The 16,949-nt window shown below is 34.1% G+C and overlaps 2 long non-coding RNA genes and 1 pseudogene across 2 annotated transcripts in view; 2 read left to right on the top strand and 1 right to left on the bottom strand.

Annotated features, from left to right (window-relative positions):
• Positions 1–765: 765 nt before the first annotated feature.
• Positions 766–16,949, top strand: part of LOC125854562 (uncharacterized) — a 74,125-nt gene continuing 57,941 nt past the window's right edge. The window contains exon 1 of the long non-coding RNA XR_007445414.1: positions 766–966. This is a non-coding gene — a long non-coding RNA (uncharacterized LOC125854562). The remainder of the gene's footprint in view (positions 967–16,949) is intronic.
• LOC125854561 (uncharacterized) overlaps positions 1,183–16,949 on the top strand; it is a 49,993-nt gene continuing 34,226 nt past the window's right edge. The window contains exons 1-2 of the long non-coding RNA XR_007445413.1: positions 1,183–1,316; positions 9,381–9,584. This is a non-coding gene — a long non-coding RNA (uncharacterized LOC125854561). The remainder of the gene's footprint in view (positions 1,317–9,380; positions 9,585–16,949) is intronic.
• LOC125854559 (disease resistance protein RPP13-like) overlaps positions 7,537–16,949 on the bottom strand; it is a 68,592-nt pseudogene continuing 59,179 nt past the window's right edge.

Here is a 16,949-nt window from a genome sequence, read left to right as displayed (position 1 = left end):
TTTTGTTTTGTTAGGATGTTGCGGGGTCCGTCCCAACATCCATCTTAGTATTTTAGAGGCTTGATAGACAGTCAGTTAGTTAGTTTTGAGTCTCTCATCTATGTATATATGTAAATATTCTATTTTGAGACTCGAGTTGCCTTTTGGCATGTTATGCATCAGTTAGGTTGCTTTATAACCTTGCATTGCATTGGGTTGTTCTGTTGAGTTAGGTTTCCGCTGAGTTAAGAAAGCTAGGCCAAGGGTTCGCTTGAGCCAGCAATGGTCTTCAAGTGCCGGTCCTGCCCAGGGTGTAGGCTCAGGGCGTGACAGTATCCCCCCTCATTGACAACAAGTGTCAGTAGATTCTTGAGGTTGCCAATGGAAGTGGGAACATCACGGATACCTGTCAAGCTTAACAACTTGAGGTGGTACAAACCTCCCATGGCATCAGGTACTATACACATTCCCAACATTCATATCCAAGTACAACACATATAGATGATGGAACACACTCCTGAACTTTATAAGACTAATCTCACGAAAATCTCGATCGAAGAACATAATTGACCTCAAATTTAAGTTAGAAAGATCAAGTGAAAGGTACCTTTCATCTTGACTATGAATGGCATGTCTGATACATAAAGAGGATATGGAGTGGCTTCTTGGATCATAAATATTAAAGAAGTTTACCTCCCTACATTCAGTAACTCTTTCCCAAAATGTATAAGCCACTTGAACCAAGCTTCGTCTTATCAGCTTATTCAAGAAGCCTTTGGTGACATCCTCCATTCTTTCTTCTCCTCTGGGTATGAAACCCTCCGCCATCCACAACCGTATTATGTCATCAGCATCGACCACTCGATCTTCTGGAAAAATACCAAAGTAGAGAAAACACTGCTTGAGCGCAGTTGACAAATCATTGTAGCTTAAGGATAGTATGTTAGAGATTTCGATAGATTTATCTTCTTTAATATTCTTCCAAAGGTCATATTTCACCTTTTGCCATTTGTTTAGCCCCTTTTATGCGAAAGTAGTCCGCTCAATACAACAATTGCAAGAGGTAAGCTTCTACACTTTTCCACCATATCCTTAGCTAGACATTCCATTTCTGGAATCATTGCTCGAACATCAAGTAGTTTCCTACAAAAGAGATCCCAACTTTCTTCTTGGCTTAGGAAACGAAGTTTATGAACAAAACCTCTATCGTCTGCTCTTTCAGCGACATCCTCTTTGCGTGTGGTAATAATGACTCTGCTGCCATTCTTGCCATCCGGGAATGCTCTTTTCAAACTCTCCCATGCTTCTCTCTGCCATACATCATCAACCACCACAAGGTATTTGCGTTCTTTTAATAGATCACGAAGATAAATTTCTAGATTTCCTTCTATCATTCTTTCCAACAAATCTAGAGTTTCCTTGGTGCGACCTTGGATGGATTTTATGATATTCCTAAGAAGATCCATTGTATTGTACTCTTGAGAGACACATATCCAAGCGCGTGTAGGGAAGCTGTTGAGTATATCGGGACTGTTGTAGAGGTTTCTCGCAATAGTGGTCTTGCCTAATCCGCCCATGCCATAAATGGAGAGGACACTTCGACGAGGCTCTGCTTTGAGAAGTTGAGCTAGCAATGATTGTACAACATCCTGAAAGCCAACAAAAATGTAATCCTGGTCATCCACATATGAGGTAGTTCTCCTCAATGTTGTAACCTGATTACTTGGCCCTTCACCTGAATTATAATTGATATTTGTAATGCCATAAGTCTCTCGTTTGCGAGAGATATCCATGATTCGTTGCTTGAGTGATTGAATCTCCTCGGCAACATTGTAGAATTTTTTCTCCTTCCTACATATGCAAGCGCAAGTCTTGAGACGACTAGCACGTTTACCAGCCGCGAAGTTGTAAGTCTCGAGTATAGAAACAACATCATTAGTAATAGAGTTGATCTCAAACACCCATTGTTGAACTCTTTGATCTCTACTTTGCTTTTGTTCTGCATCTCTGAGGAAAGATTGTATGAAGAGCAGCTCATTTCTCAGCCATGTAACTTCATCCCCTCCCGCTTGTTTTTATTTGTCTCTCCTTCATATGAGAATCTTTTTCTTTCATATCTAATCCGTTTTCAACCCGCTCATATTCAATTCAACCTGCCCATTTTATGTCGCCGTACAAGACCTTGTACGCTAGAAATGTTCGCAAGAAAATTGACTCAGCTTCCTCTTTTAGTCAAATACTTATGAAAGTTGCATTGTCTCCTCTGATGGATTCTTTTCACTTGCTTCTTCAAGATTCGATGAGTTAGCGATGGCCTCTGATATAGCCTTTGGTAGCCAAAATCCAGGTCTTTCGATAGAGACTGAACGATCATGTAACATCCCGAAAATTATACCTCAAATCAGACCTTGAAAATTTTCTGCAGCCTGGTGCCACGAAAGGCATCTACGGACCGTAGGTGGATCCGTGGAACCATGCTCTTGAAAATTGGTTCTTAGGTCTAAGGTTCACGAGATGACCTGCGGGTCGTAAAAACATCTACGGTCTGTGGAACTATGCTCTTGAAAATCATTAATTTTTTATTTGTAAATTAGGTAAAAAATACTATAAGTCGCAATAATTGATAATTCAAAATGTTTAAAAGATCGATGAAAAATTTACGGTCAAAGATAGACTTGTTTAAATCTCGAAATCTAAAAAGTGTCACATGAAATGGGACGGAGGGAGTAGTTCAAATGAATTTTTGTTTGGGAAGTGCTAAATGGCCAGAAAATTTGGGTTCATATTTTCGGTTTCACCTATTGTATTTATTACTGAAAATCATAAAACTTCTCAACTGATATTTCATAGGAGAAAGCTAGCAGTCTATATCCATTTTCCATAGGGAAAGCATGAGTTGTCTCGGGCAGAATTGACTAATTAATCTATAAGGTGACTTATCCATATATGAGACCTCCTGGTGTGATTTGCGAATGGTAGACTTGGTTTAGGAATATCCAAAACAAATGTAAAAATCGTCCATTTGTTCTTTTTCCCAAGATTAAAACTTAAGGTAGTCATGAGGTGATCATTTTTTATAATGTTCTTCAAGTTTTAGAAAATAATCAAATATGGTTGTTACTAACTTGCTTTAATCTTTTAAACTGCTTCCATGTAGACATAAATGCTATACTACTTTGAGTGGTTCTTTAAACAGAAGCCTAGTAACACTTTGGGTCATGCGTTGAATATTTGATAAAATTTTGTGAAAAATTTCAGGTACTAGCTATATTTTTTATTTGCGTGCTTGTTCTCAGTTTCCTCCATTTCGTAATTTTTTTCCAAAAAAATATATATATTAATTTTTGAATTTTTAAATTATGAATTTATGATATTCAATTGAATTTTTTCTTAGCACCATCAATGAGAAGATAAGATTTATGATGTTGTTTTGTTAGTTTAGTTATCTTTACTATTTTTACAAAATTATATTATAACTACCTGTATTAAGTTTAAACCCCACTTTATTATGTCCAAATATCAGATGTCCCCTTAAAAATATATAAAAATAAGAAGTGAGCATGATTTCTCATGTAGGCGATGAAAAAATCTCAATTACTTTTATTTTTTCATCAATTAATTATTGCTATGACCTTTGTTTGGATTTGTGACCAGAAAATTTGATTGTCTTATTATTGCTGTTATTATTATTTTTATTGACAGGAATGTAACTAGAAGTCTGCTGAATTTAATAGTTTTTATGCAAAACAATACTATCCCTTCGAATGAAAAAAACAAAAAACAAAAAAGGCATAGAAGAATGGAAAGCAGAAAAAGGAAAACAATATTTTGTTAAAGAAAAATAAATTATTACTAATAATATTGCATAAGCAACAAAGTTAAAAATAGAATTACTAAAATAATCTTAAATTACTGATTTATATATGATAGGAAAGGAGAGAAAAACAAAGCAATGCCAAGAGCTCCGTCAATCCGCTTTTCATCGATAGACGAAGCTCTCTCTTTATCATTCCAGAACCTAAACAACTCAGTTGAGAGCTCCGTGACTGGTTCAAGGGAAGGTCAACGCTTAAAACTTTGAAACTATACCAAATCATACTCGGCAACTGAAGCATGGAGGAGAAGAGCCGGAAAAAACCCCTCTTTTCAAAAGATGGGCATAGAACTTCACAGGTTAGGAGCCACTGAAGAAACCTGAAAACTAGCATGCAAAATGCTAGATCATGATCATGCTTGATGTAGCATAAAGAAGAAGACAAAGAAGATGACGTAAGCACTTACGTCAAGACGCATTAAAGAAAAGGAATCCTTTTCTTTTCCTCAAAGACAAAAGAAGGGTCACATCATGTCGGCCATTATTCAAAAGAAGACAATGGAGAGTCCATTATCTTATCATAAAGGAATCTTTAGCCCCAGCAATCAAATAAAGCTAAGGACTAGAAGATAATTATGAAAAATTTTAGGGAAGTCCCTGAAATAATTTTCTTTTGTAATAAGTCTCTCCTTATATCTATAAAAGGAGAGGAACTTCATATGAAGAAGGCAGACTACATTTTCCGAGAGACATCCATCTTAGAAAAAATGTTAGGTACCTTCCAAATATGAGTTTTTGTGAAGAATCTTATTTGTTTTTAATTACGAAGCTATTTTTTCATTACTTATAGGTTAAAATAATCTAAAAGTCATTATTATTACTCCAATCTTTCAACTGTTCTATTACTAACTAATGAGGAGAAGCCCAAAACGTACTATAATAACTATTCAATCTTTTCATAGTTAACAATGCTAAAAGAAAAAGAATTTTAAAAGTCACTATACATATTAGTATAAATATATCTCATGTTTCGTTTTTTTTTTCCTTCCAAATTTAAAATTATCATTTTAATTTTCTTTGATTATTCTCAAGATTTTTGGTTGTGCTTATGTGTTATAGGTTCTTTTCTTATTTTATTTTAAAACAACGTTACAAATATTGGAAATCAGTATGTGTTTAAAACAACGTTACAATGTTACAACGTCATTATTAAGATTTTTGATTATGCTCGTAAATATTATTATTTAAATATCTAGAAGGTTCAATTTTACTTAATAAACATCGTGTATGTGTTTCATTTTTTTTTAAATTTATTGATTTATTTTATTTTTTGTTCATTATTTTATGTAAAATATTTTTTTTTCTTTGTGTGTTTTCGTAGGTGGTTACGAAAATGATAAATTGTTCATGAATAAGAAATTAAGAATGCTGAAAGGAAATTTTCTCGCCGTATACACTTTAGTTGATTATTGCTTTCATTGATATTATTTCTAACCATTTAAATATCAGAAGGCAGGCTTAATCTTAGTTTTAAAAAATAATGCCAATAAAATTATATTTTCTTCTGGACAAACTTTATTGGTTGAGAAATGAAATCAAACTTAATTTTGACATATTTAAAGTTTCAAAATTTAGTTCCAAACTAAAAAAAGAGTGAATTGTGTTTTTCAAATTAGAATAATCTCATTTTTGTATGTGTTGAATTTGTTTTTACATGAGTAATTTGAATGTAAGTTATTATAAATAGTTTAACAAATCAAAAAACTTAAGTTGAATTATCATCACAATTTTTTAATTTATCAAAATATATGGGAGCTTGTAATTTAAAATCTATATCTATATATATTTATATAAAGTTGGACATAAACAAGGTGATGTTACAATAATCATTTTTTTTTTACCATTCTCCTATTTTCTTAATCTGTTTTTGTTATTAAAATCAAAAAATAATAATCAAAGGTCACTAATTAAAATATTTCTCCTCAATATGCGTTACTCATTTTTTTCCAATTACTCATTGTTAAGTACCACTTATTGTACCTGAGTCTCTTTAATTTGTTAGTGCCCCTCATTTTAATTTAAAAGTCTAACTTTGACTAAATAATTTGTCAATTAATTAGGAGAAGACAATTATTATAGAAGACAAGGAAAGATAAAAAACGTTAGTTTCGAATAGGTGATGAAAATATTAAAGTAGAAAGAAGCAAATTTTCTTTTTGATTATTTAAAAAATAGAGCACAATATTTAACTAGCAACAAAAACTAGAGAAACAAGAAAATAATTCAATAAAATAAATAATTCAACATAGGAAAGATGGAAGGAAGTAACTAAACAAAAAGAGGAAGTAGGATTAGGAGATAATATCTCAAATGGTCACTCAACTATGAATAACTTTCTCAAAAATTCACTCAACTATGAGTAGTTTTCTCAGAAAGTCACTCAACTTTGTATTATAACACAAAAGTCACTCAACTATGTGTAGTTATCTTAGAAAGGCACTCAACTATTGGTATTCTACATAAAACGTCACCTAACCAATTTAAAGAATTTTTTCATTAATTTTTGTTGACTTGAAAATTTCATTTTAAGCTAAATTTTTAAGAAATAAAAAGATCTTCATTATAATCTTTTTATTGACGTGTCCCACTAAAATTAAGTAATATATATTATAACAAAATTTATAACTATAGTTAGTAAAACAAACTTATATCTAAAGTACCAATATAAATTATAAATATAAAAACACACAACTCAGTTACGCATTTTATATAAAAAAAATTAGCTTATAATTGAGTAATCAGTTAATTATATATGTCAACATTTGAACAATAGTTAGACAATAACAAAGATTCCAATGTTTCTAATTATATGAGAAAAATTAGAGTAGTAAATTATGTCGTCATATTTGAGTGATTGCTTTAAATATTATTTTAAATGCTTATAAAATAAAGTGATCTTGATAAATATATATTTCTATATAATTTTAGTGAGATGCATCAATAAAATGATTAAAATTGACGCTTTTTTTATTTTTTAAAAATTTAGTATAAAATAAAAATCTCATGTCAACAAAATTTAATGAAAAAATTATTTAGATTGGTAAAGTGATTTTTCAAGATAAATATTCATGATTGAGTGACTTTATAAGATAACTGTACATAAGTGAGTGACTTTTGAATTTATAAATAATTTTCGCGCGGAAATGTTGACTAGTTCTTGTATAAATGAACATTAAGAATGTGTCTAATTCTCAACGGTCATTGAATGGAATAATAGTTGATAATTACAAAGTAAGGTATGTAGACATTTTCTTTTGCAGTCAAACAAGAGCCATTTAATCATCTTTGTATACTCATTTTGGTACGGTTACATACTATATATCACATTTTTGGACCTAATAACATAAAATTTAATCATTACTTTAATTCCAAACCAAATTTTGCTGTCCAAATTTTGTAGGTTCATGGAATGTCTAATCATTTTACATACAATAAAGATGTTATTTAAATAGATTGATTGTTCATATATTTCAAATTATATATTTTTTTGTTGAAAAGTTGTGATACTCATCACAATGTGATTTGATATAACTCATACTTTATATAATATTTTCACGGAACTCACGTGTGAAGCACGTGTCCAAAACTAGTGTGGATATAAGCAAGAGAACATAGAGCTGACCAATTAATTAAAACATCACAAAATCATTTTTGCCAAAAACAATTATGTTCAAACCAATTATACTCACTCAAAAAGCTTAAAACAATAAGAAATCAAACACTAAAACCCCACTCATTGACAACCCTGAAATTAATAACCAATGTCGTCAAGTGCTTGGCAGAAATACCTCTTCGATTATGAAGACATGATATAATTCCTCTTCAACAACTCCACGTCTTTCATTCTCTCAGGAATTTCCTTTAAATTTGGACAGTCATGGATACCAAGACCTTTAATCAGAGGCATGACATTTGTGCCTAAATGCCATCTTTCTAGCTTCTCAAGATCATTAAGAATAAGGAACTCTAGTTGACTGAACCTGTTATCACTGCACATTATTTCTTTTCCAAGATAAGCTCTAAACAAATTGAGATTCCTTAGGTTTGGTAACATTCCCAAAATAGGCATCGGATCTTCTTTCAGTTCCGACTCCCTCAGAACCATCATTGTGATGGAATTTGGAAACAGATCTGGCAATTTCTCTATTTTCCCTTCTAACCTCAATTTCTGGAGCTTTTCACAATAATTAACAAATTCAAGGGATGGGAATGATTCATAATCTTCACAACACAATGTGAGAATGCTAAGGTTTTTCAAGCTGCTAATGTTGTTTAGGGAGTAAGATTTCTTAATACTATCCATCCTTAATTCTCGAAGATTGACTAAATCAACAGGGTCAACATCTTTCCATTGATCACAACCAACGCCTTCAAGAACTTGAAGACTAGTGAGTTTGCTTATATGTACCAGAGGTTTTGAATAGTACCGAGCAACTAAATGTCTTAAATTTATCAGGTTAGCTGTCTTGCGGGGTAGTTGGAAAGTGTATCCTCCCACATGGACAACAAGTGTCTGTAGATTCTTGAGGTTGCCAATGGAAGAGGGAACATCGCGGATACCTCTCAAGCTTAACAACTTGAGGTGGTACAAACTTCCAATGGCATCAGGTACTACAGACATGTTCATATCCAAGTACAACACATATAGATGTTGGAACACACTCCTGAAGTTTATAAGACTCGTCTTACGAAAATCTCGATCGAAGAACATAATTGACCTCAACTTTAAGTTAGAAAGATCAAGTGAGAGGTACCTTTCTCCTTGACTATGAATCACGTGTCTGATACATAAAGAGGATATGGAGTGGTTTCTTGGATCATAAATGTCAAAGAAGTTTACCTCCGATGCCTTTTGTATCGCAAGATCATGAAGTAAATCATGAACCCTACATTCAATAACTCTTTCCCAATATGTATAAGCCACTTGAACCAAGCTTCGTCTTATCAGTTCATTCAAGAAGCCTTCAGCCACATCCTCCATTCTTTCTTCACCTCTGGGTATGAAACCCTCCGCCATCCACAACCGTATTATGTTATAAGCCTTTACCACTTGATCTTCTGGAAAAATACCAAAGTAGAGAAAACACTGCTTGAGCGCAGTTGACAAATCATTGTAGCTTAAGGATAGTATGTTACAAATTTCAATATATTTATCTTCTTTAATGTTCTTCCAAAGGTGATCTTTCACCTTTTGCCATTCATTTTGCCCCCTTTTATGTGAAAGTAGTCCGCTCAATACAACAATTGCAAGAGGTAAGCCTCCACACTTTTCCACCATATCCTTAGCTATACTTTCCATTTCTGGAACCATTGCTCGAACATCAAGTAGTTTCCTACAAAAGAGATTCCAACTTTCTTTTTGGCTTAGGAAACGAAGTTTATGAACAAAACCTCTGCCGTCTGCTCTTTCAGCGACATCCTCTTTGCGCGTGGTAATAACGACTCTGCTGCCATTCTTGCTATCCGGGAATGCTCTTTTCAAACTCTCCCATGGTTCTCTCTGCCATACATCATCAACCACCACAAGGTATTTGCATTCTGTTAATAGCTTACGAAGGTGATTTTCTAGATCTATTTCTGCCATCTTTTCCAACAAATCTAGAGTTTTCTTGGCGCAACCTTGGATGGATTTTATGATAGTCTTAAGAAGATCCATTGTGTTGTACTCTTGCGAAACACATATCCAAGCGTGTGTAGGGAAGCTAGAGGCTATGTTAGGATTTTTGTAGAGGTTTCTTGCAAGAGTGGTCTTGCCTAATCCGCCCATGCCATAAATGGAGAGGACGGTTCGACGAGGCTCTGCTTTGAGAAGTTGAGCTAGCAATGTTTGTACAACATCCTGAAGTCCAACAAAAATGTAATCCTGGTCATCATCATCTATATATGAGGTAGTTCTCCTCAATGTTCTAACCTGATTACTTGGCCCTTCTCCAGCATTACTATTGATATTTGTAATACCATAAGTCTCTCATTTGCGAGAGATATCCATGATTCGTTGCTTGAGTGATTGAATCTCCTCGGCAACATTGTAGAATTTCTTCTCCTTCCTACATATGCAAGCGCAAACCTTGAGACGACTAGCACCTTTACCAGCCTCGAAGCTATAAGTCTCGAGTATAGCCACAGCATCATTAGCAATAGAGTTGATCTCAAACACCCATTGTTGAACTCTTAGATCTCCACTTTGCTTTTGTTCTGCATCTCTGAGGAAAGACTGTATGAAGAGCAGCTCATTTCTCAGATTTGTTCTCAGTGAAACTTGTTGTATGAGGAAATCACCCAATTTTTGAACTGCAAATGACAGAAAGGCATCAGCCATCTTTATAAATAACTAGTTTTGATTGAAAAAAAAGAGGAGGCTGTATGTATATTGGAAAATGGGTGATACACATACAAGTAAGACCTCAAATAATGTGTTGAAAAGGTCCACTTATCACTTATGTGATTAAAGATTAGGAAAAAACGAAACATGACCATGTGATTACTGAATAAAGAATTACCATTGGATAAAAGGACAAAGATGTATTAAAGCTTTTTGAAATTTTCCACTAAACAAAAGGTAAATTTTTTTTAATTAAAGCATCTTCAACCACCGTTATACAACTTGGGGTAAAACACATATAGAAAAAAGTCTTAAAAAAATAAAGCAACTTCACAATCATTGCACAACTTGTGGAAAATATATATTGAGAAAAGATTAAAAAAATGGAAGCATTTTCAACATGACACAACTTGTGGAAAAAAATATTTGTTTTTATTTGTTCATAATAATATTTTTATTTTTTTCTATTTGCTTGTTACAATGAGATAATTTAGGATTCATTAAATTGGTTACATTGTCCGCAATTCTAATTGTGCATATTACATCATATTAATCTATATTTGATGGAGCGGTATTATTTTAAAAAAAATCCAAACGTACCAAATCAATTTTAACAACTCAAGTTTCAACTGATTTGGAAGAACGAGCTAATTAATCAAAAAAAATGTCGATGAAATTTTTGGAGGCCTGCAACAAAAGCTTCATTGATTTTTCTCTGGAGCCATTTTTGTCCTTTAAATGGCGACACAGCTTAGAAAAATCCAGCGTACACTACTGGTTGTGGTAATGGTAGTTAGGGTATTAAATGTTGTTGTCATATATGTGTCCACCATAGGTCAATGGATTAGGTTCCTTGACAAAGTTAAGAACAATACCGAAAGTAATGCTTAAAGTAAAAGGACAAAGATGTTTACGTAGAAACCTCCTTGCTCAGAAGATAAATGTTGAGAGAGAAGATTTTTGCATTTCAAAAACCATGTTTGCAAAAACTAGGTTATTTCTTATCAAAGTGATCAATATAAGATGGACAAACACAGCCTAGTGTAACTCCATTGGCTGAGAACTCTGCACCTCTTTTCCCATGCTCACCAATCACCACAATTGTGGTGGATTTATTGTTGTTCCATGTTGTCTGTCTTGTATGTCTGTCGCTCATGGGATCAGGTACCTCTACCAGATCTCATAGTTTATTAAATCATCATAATTTCATAATATAACAAATACTATTTAGTAATTATGTTTTATCATTTACCCTACATTTTTTATAATAGATTTATCATGCATCCTACTTTTCGTGTAGTTTGTCCTTCAAATTATCGATGTGTGACAACATGTAGTGACCCAAAAATGATATATTCTATTAAACATTGTATTCATCAAAAAGATAAAATACAATAGGCAAAATGGTCTGGTGGACCCTTATACTTGTATGCATTTGTGTTGTGAACCCTTCTACTTAATCATTTGTCAACTGAACCCTTAAACTCAATAAAACACAATTTAACAAACCCCTCTGACCATCGACCATGCTTATGTGGCATTAGGATGTCTGAGTTGGCAAAAGTGTGTAACTACACGCCTATTAAGGCGAGTGAGGGGCATTTTTACTTAAAAAATATTTAAAATTATAAAAAAAAAATTAAAAATTTTTCTAAAACATTAATTAAAAAACTCTTTTTTCTTCACCCATTACACGTCCTTTTCAGCCATATCCATCCCCGGCCCAACCCTTTTTTTCTTTTTTTCCACAATCTATTTTCATTTATTTAGATTATCTTAGGCACCTCCTTCAGTCAACTAATTCACCGACGGAGGGAAAGAGCGGCGCTGGTGGTGCGATCGCCGGACACCATTGATACGCAGTGGAGTGAGAGAGAGGCGCGGCTGGAGAGGAAAACAAGGTGGGCGAGGGTGCGAGGATCTAATCATGGCGGCGAAAATGGTGATGGTATGCGGCGGGAATGAAGGCGCAAATGGTGATGGTGTTCGGCTAGATTTGGTGTGGTGGCTTAGGTTGTTGGTTTTGTGGGGTTGGAGAAGGAAAGTAAAATGGTCGTGTGTCACGCCCCGAGCCTACACCCTGGGCGGGACCGGCACTCGGAGACCATTGCTGGCCCCAAGAGAACCCTTGGCCTGACTTTCTTAACTCAGCGGAAACTTAACTCGACATCATAACATAATGCAAGGAAAGGTTATAAAGCAACCAACTGATAAGATTTGGCCTAAAAGGCAACTCGAGTCTCAAAATAGAATATTTACATATATACATAGATGAGAGACTCAAAACTAACTGACTGACTATCTATGAAGCCTCTAAAATACTGAGATGGATGTTGGGACAGACCCCGCAACATCCTTATAGAACAAAACTAAGAGAACAAAATAATTGAGTCCTCCGGGAAGCAAGGAGGCTCACCACTAACTCTGGAGTGCTCAGCTGGATCAACGACGTGCAGGATGCTGATCCAGGGTACCTGTATCTGCATCGTCATAAGATGCAGGCCAACTGACATCAGTACATGTAATGTACGAGTATGCGAGCTAGAAAACTAAGCAACAAAAACTAAGCAACAAAGGCTAGAAGGAAATCTGGAAGAAACTGAATAGCTTACCTGGCTCAACTCAACTCAACCTGACTGACTTCTTTCAATATAAGGCAATTTAAAACAAGTGCGATATAAGAAAGACTGTTTAAAACATGTTATAAACTCTGTGTGTATACAAAGATACAATGAGCCTGAGATGTATATAGAAATCCAATGAACTGATGTATATAAAAATACAATAATTTCTGAGTATGAAAATACAATAGTGGGAGTTTCTCTAACCGACAACCATCACATAAGAGCTATAGTGATGATACAGAGATCGGCCTCACGCTGCCAGAGCATCCTATACCCAGCCAAAGGTATAAGACTCGAACTGCCTAATGGATCCACTAGTCTAATCTGAAAAGGATTCATCTAAAAATTATGATCATTTTCTACCCATGGTGGCTAACATGGTTCTATGGGGGCTGTGGATTCCTTAAACGCTCCCCCAACTCGGTGCTCGATACTACTCCCAAAAATGTACTGGCTCTTATGTTTTTAAAAAAACATATTTCTTACTGCTGATATGAGATAATTACTCAAAAACTAGCCCGAAGGCTCTTTCGAAATCTCAGTTTCCAACCTTGTTTAAATGTAAAAACATTTCTTTAAAACTTCTTTGGGAATACATAGTTCCCTAATAACTTTGAGAAATGAACTCAACTTTAAACTCTTTACTCAACTTGAAACTCTTGACTCTTTATTCTTTACTTGACTTGCAACTTGAGCCTTAGAATGAAGTTAAAACGTTCAATAAAGACTCTTGAACAACTTTAAAGACTTGCTTTGACTCCTTTCTTAAACTTCTAGACTCAACTCTTAACTTCACTTGACTTTGATCCAAACTCGCCTCGAATTGAATTATGGATTCAAGGTATATGATCACAGTGGCGTTGGAAAGAACATTCCACGAGATTCGCAAACATAATGGGAACTACTCCTAACTCATCCTGAGGTAGGAGTTATAACTGCTCAAAGTTGGCCAAAAACTCACCTTTTTTTCATACTTAGCCAAAATTTTTCCAGATTTTTGAATTCCTTCCAAAAATGACTATTTCCGATTCTAAGCCTCTTCAAAGCTATTTCAAATTGTCGGATGTTACAATCATGACGTGTGGCAGAGATGAAGGCAGGTAAAGGAAGGAATATGAGTGGTTTCGCCGGCAACAATGGTGACGGCAGTGACGGTTTAGGCCATGAAACAGTGGGAAGGCGAGAAACTGTAATGGGTTTTACTTTAAATAATATAATTATTTTTTTATTATTTTACCTTTTATTAAACAATTTTGATTAGTAATTTTTAAAATAATTATGACATGGCATTAATATATCTGATGTGTATATGACATGTCATTTATGTAAAGGAGAGTGAGCTACACACATGGTTGGAGGGGTTTAAAAGACTCATTTTTATTGAATTTAAGGGTTCTGTTGACAAATGATTAAGTAGAAAGGTTCACAATACAAATGCATACAAGTATAAGGGTCCACAAGACCATTTTGCCAATACAATATAATACAACACACCATCATATAATATAATACATTATAAAATAATATATAAGAACCATCCAAACAAAGTGTAAGTCGAGAATCAAGATATAAGCAAGACTTCCAAAAATTGGACGATCAATACGAAAGTAATATATATGCACTACTTCTTTGCCGGCATATGCATTGGTTAAAAACCAATGGGGGCGTGTTTGGTACGACGAAAGTCATATTTCATCCTAAATGATTTTATAAGAAAATATTGTTCTCCAAAAATATTTGTTTAGAAAATGTTCTATGATGTTTAACCCGCCGGTGAGTGAAAAGTAATTTTTTAGAAAAAAAATATATAAAGTTTATTCATAATCATGTTTAAGTATTAATTAAAGTAGTATGAAAACAACAGTGAGAAAAGTTGTTTCTCCCCTTTTAGTAGAAAATTACTAACAAACATGTATGTTTCCCTAGGAATATAATATAACAATAGCAATAATATATTCAGTAAATTAAAGTTCCACAAGTAATGGGGTGTATATAGACCTTAACTCTATTTTTGTGGATAGAGGGATTGTTTTTGAAAGACCCTTGGCTAAAGAAAATAATTCTCAAAACATGTTTGAAAGAAATGTTTTCAAGTGACAGCTTAAAATGAAGAAATGTTATGTAGGATTGGAATTTGTTTGTATATTTAACTTTCGTATTATCAAATACGCTTCACGTCTTTCATCCTCCTTCAGCTTTGGACAATTATTAATATGAAAACCTTTAATTAGAGGCATGGCACTTGTGGCTAAATCCCATCTTTAATTATCCGATCTACATGTTTGGTTAGTGCTACCACAAATACCAACTATAATGCAACCCTTGACAGTTATAATTCTCTAACTTTTACGCTTTGACACCGCAAGTATATAACTTCTCTGGTCCAAACTATTTTTTTTTGTATTAATCCATGATTGGATGTATGGCCGTTAGAATCCTCTGGGAATTTACATCCAGTTTTAATCAAAATGAAACAGAAAGCTGTATTTTTTTTAAGAGAAAAAAAAGGAAACTATATCGAAGTAACCACATCCAAATGACATATTGGGCACGTGTTAGCACGGGTCATATCTATCTAGTCTAGTAGTAGAAGAAACACTTTCAACATGGTTGTTTCTAGGCATTAAGTGAAAAGATCAAGGGTATTATGGTCCTCAAAGATATTGCAAGTTCAGCTTGTATAGAAATATTGTACTATCAGCCTTATTATTTGGGCCTTCTTACCATCTTTAGAAAAAAAACTACACTTTTCTACTAAATTACAAAGGCGAAATGGTCTGGTTGACCCTTATACTTGTATCAGTTTGTATTCTGAACCCTTCTACTTACATCTTTGTCATCTGGACTCTTAAACTCAATTAAAATGAGACTTTTAAGCCCTTCCAACCATGTATGTAGCTCACTCTCCTTTATATAATTGACATGTCATATCCACGCCAGATATATTAATGCCACATCATAATTATTTCATAACTATTTTTTAAAATTATTAACCAAAATTATTTAATAAAATGTAAAATAATAACATTTTAATTTATTTTTGGCATTTTTTTAAGTGAAATTCCATACATCCAATTCTCCCAATTGTCACTGTTTCACGACCAAAATCAACCAGAGAAATCCATTGCCGTCATCCTCGCCATTTTTGCCGGCGAAATCACATATGCTTTATCCCTCACCCATCTTCATCTCTGCCGCACACTATCACTATTTTTCTTTCCTCCTCCAACCTCCACAAAAACAATAACCTAAGTCACCGCACCACCAGATCTGGCCAAAAAACCTCTTCACCGCCATGACCACACCCTCACCCACATCTTCTCCTCTCCACCAGCCGTTAGAAAAATCTGTTATACAAATATGATAATCATACTCATTTCCTTTATGATTCCAAACCGATTCGATTGTTCTTCTGCTGATTTTGTTTGCACTGGGTTCTATCGTTACCTGGACAAATAAATTTGGTTGCGGTGAATTTCTTCAACATTTGGTTCTCTTAAGCATTTCGGCGAACAGGTTCTATGCAGAGAGAGGGATCGAGAGTGAAGAAGGAGGTTTGCTCTTGTTTGCGAGCTCGACTTGTAGAATCCCTCATTCAATCAACTCAGGATCTTCAAGTTTCTCCAATCGTCAAATACTCAGCGTTGTCACTTTTCGCCAACCGATTCTACCTATCTCTTACCGAAGCAGGAACTAAGGATGCTAAGAGCTGGCTCTTACAGCCTCTAAGAAAAAGCAATTTGCAGCTATTTGCGCTTGTTGCAATATGGATCTCAAGCAAAATATATGATTCTTTTTCTCTAAGGGTGTGTTTGGTATGAAGGAAAATGTTTTCCATGGAAAATGTTTTCCTAGAAAATATTTTCTCGGAAAACAAGTTGATTTTTGACTTATTTTCTCATGTTTGGTTGGTGAATAGAAAATATTTTCCGGAAAAGATTTTTAGTGTTTGATTTATGAATGAATTTTTTTTTTAGAAATATCATTTATTTTTACTAGAGTAGAAAATAATTTTTGAAATTGAAATCTTTTTTAAAAACAAACTTAAATTTTTTTTGGGGGGTGAGGGGGTGGTTAGGGGGGGTGGGGGTCTAGGGTAGGGGTGAAAAAATGAAATTTGAAGTTGAAAATATTATTTTAAAAACAAACT

Source organism: Solanum stenotomum, chromosome 2 (genome assembly GCF_019186545.1).
Source record: "Solanum stenotomum isolate F172 chromosome 2, ASM1918654v1, whole genome shotgun sequence".
NCBI lineage: Eukaryota > Viridiplantae > Streptophyta > Magnoliopsida > Solanales > Solanaceae > Solanum > Solanum stenotomum.
Note: the sequence above shows the minus strand (reverse complement) of the source record. Positions and strands in the feature narration are given on the sequence as shown.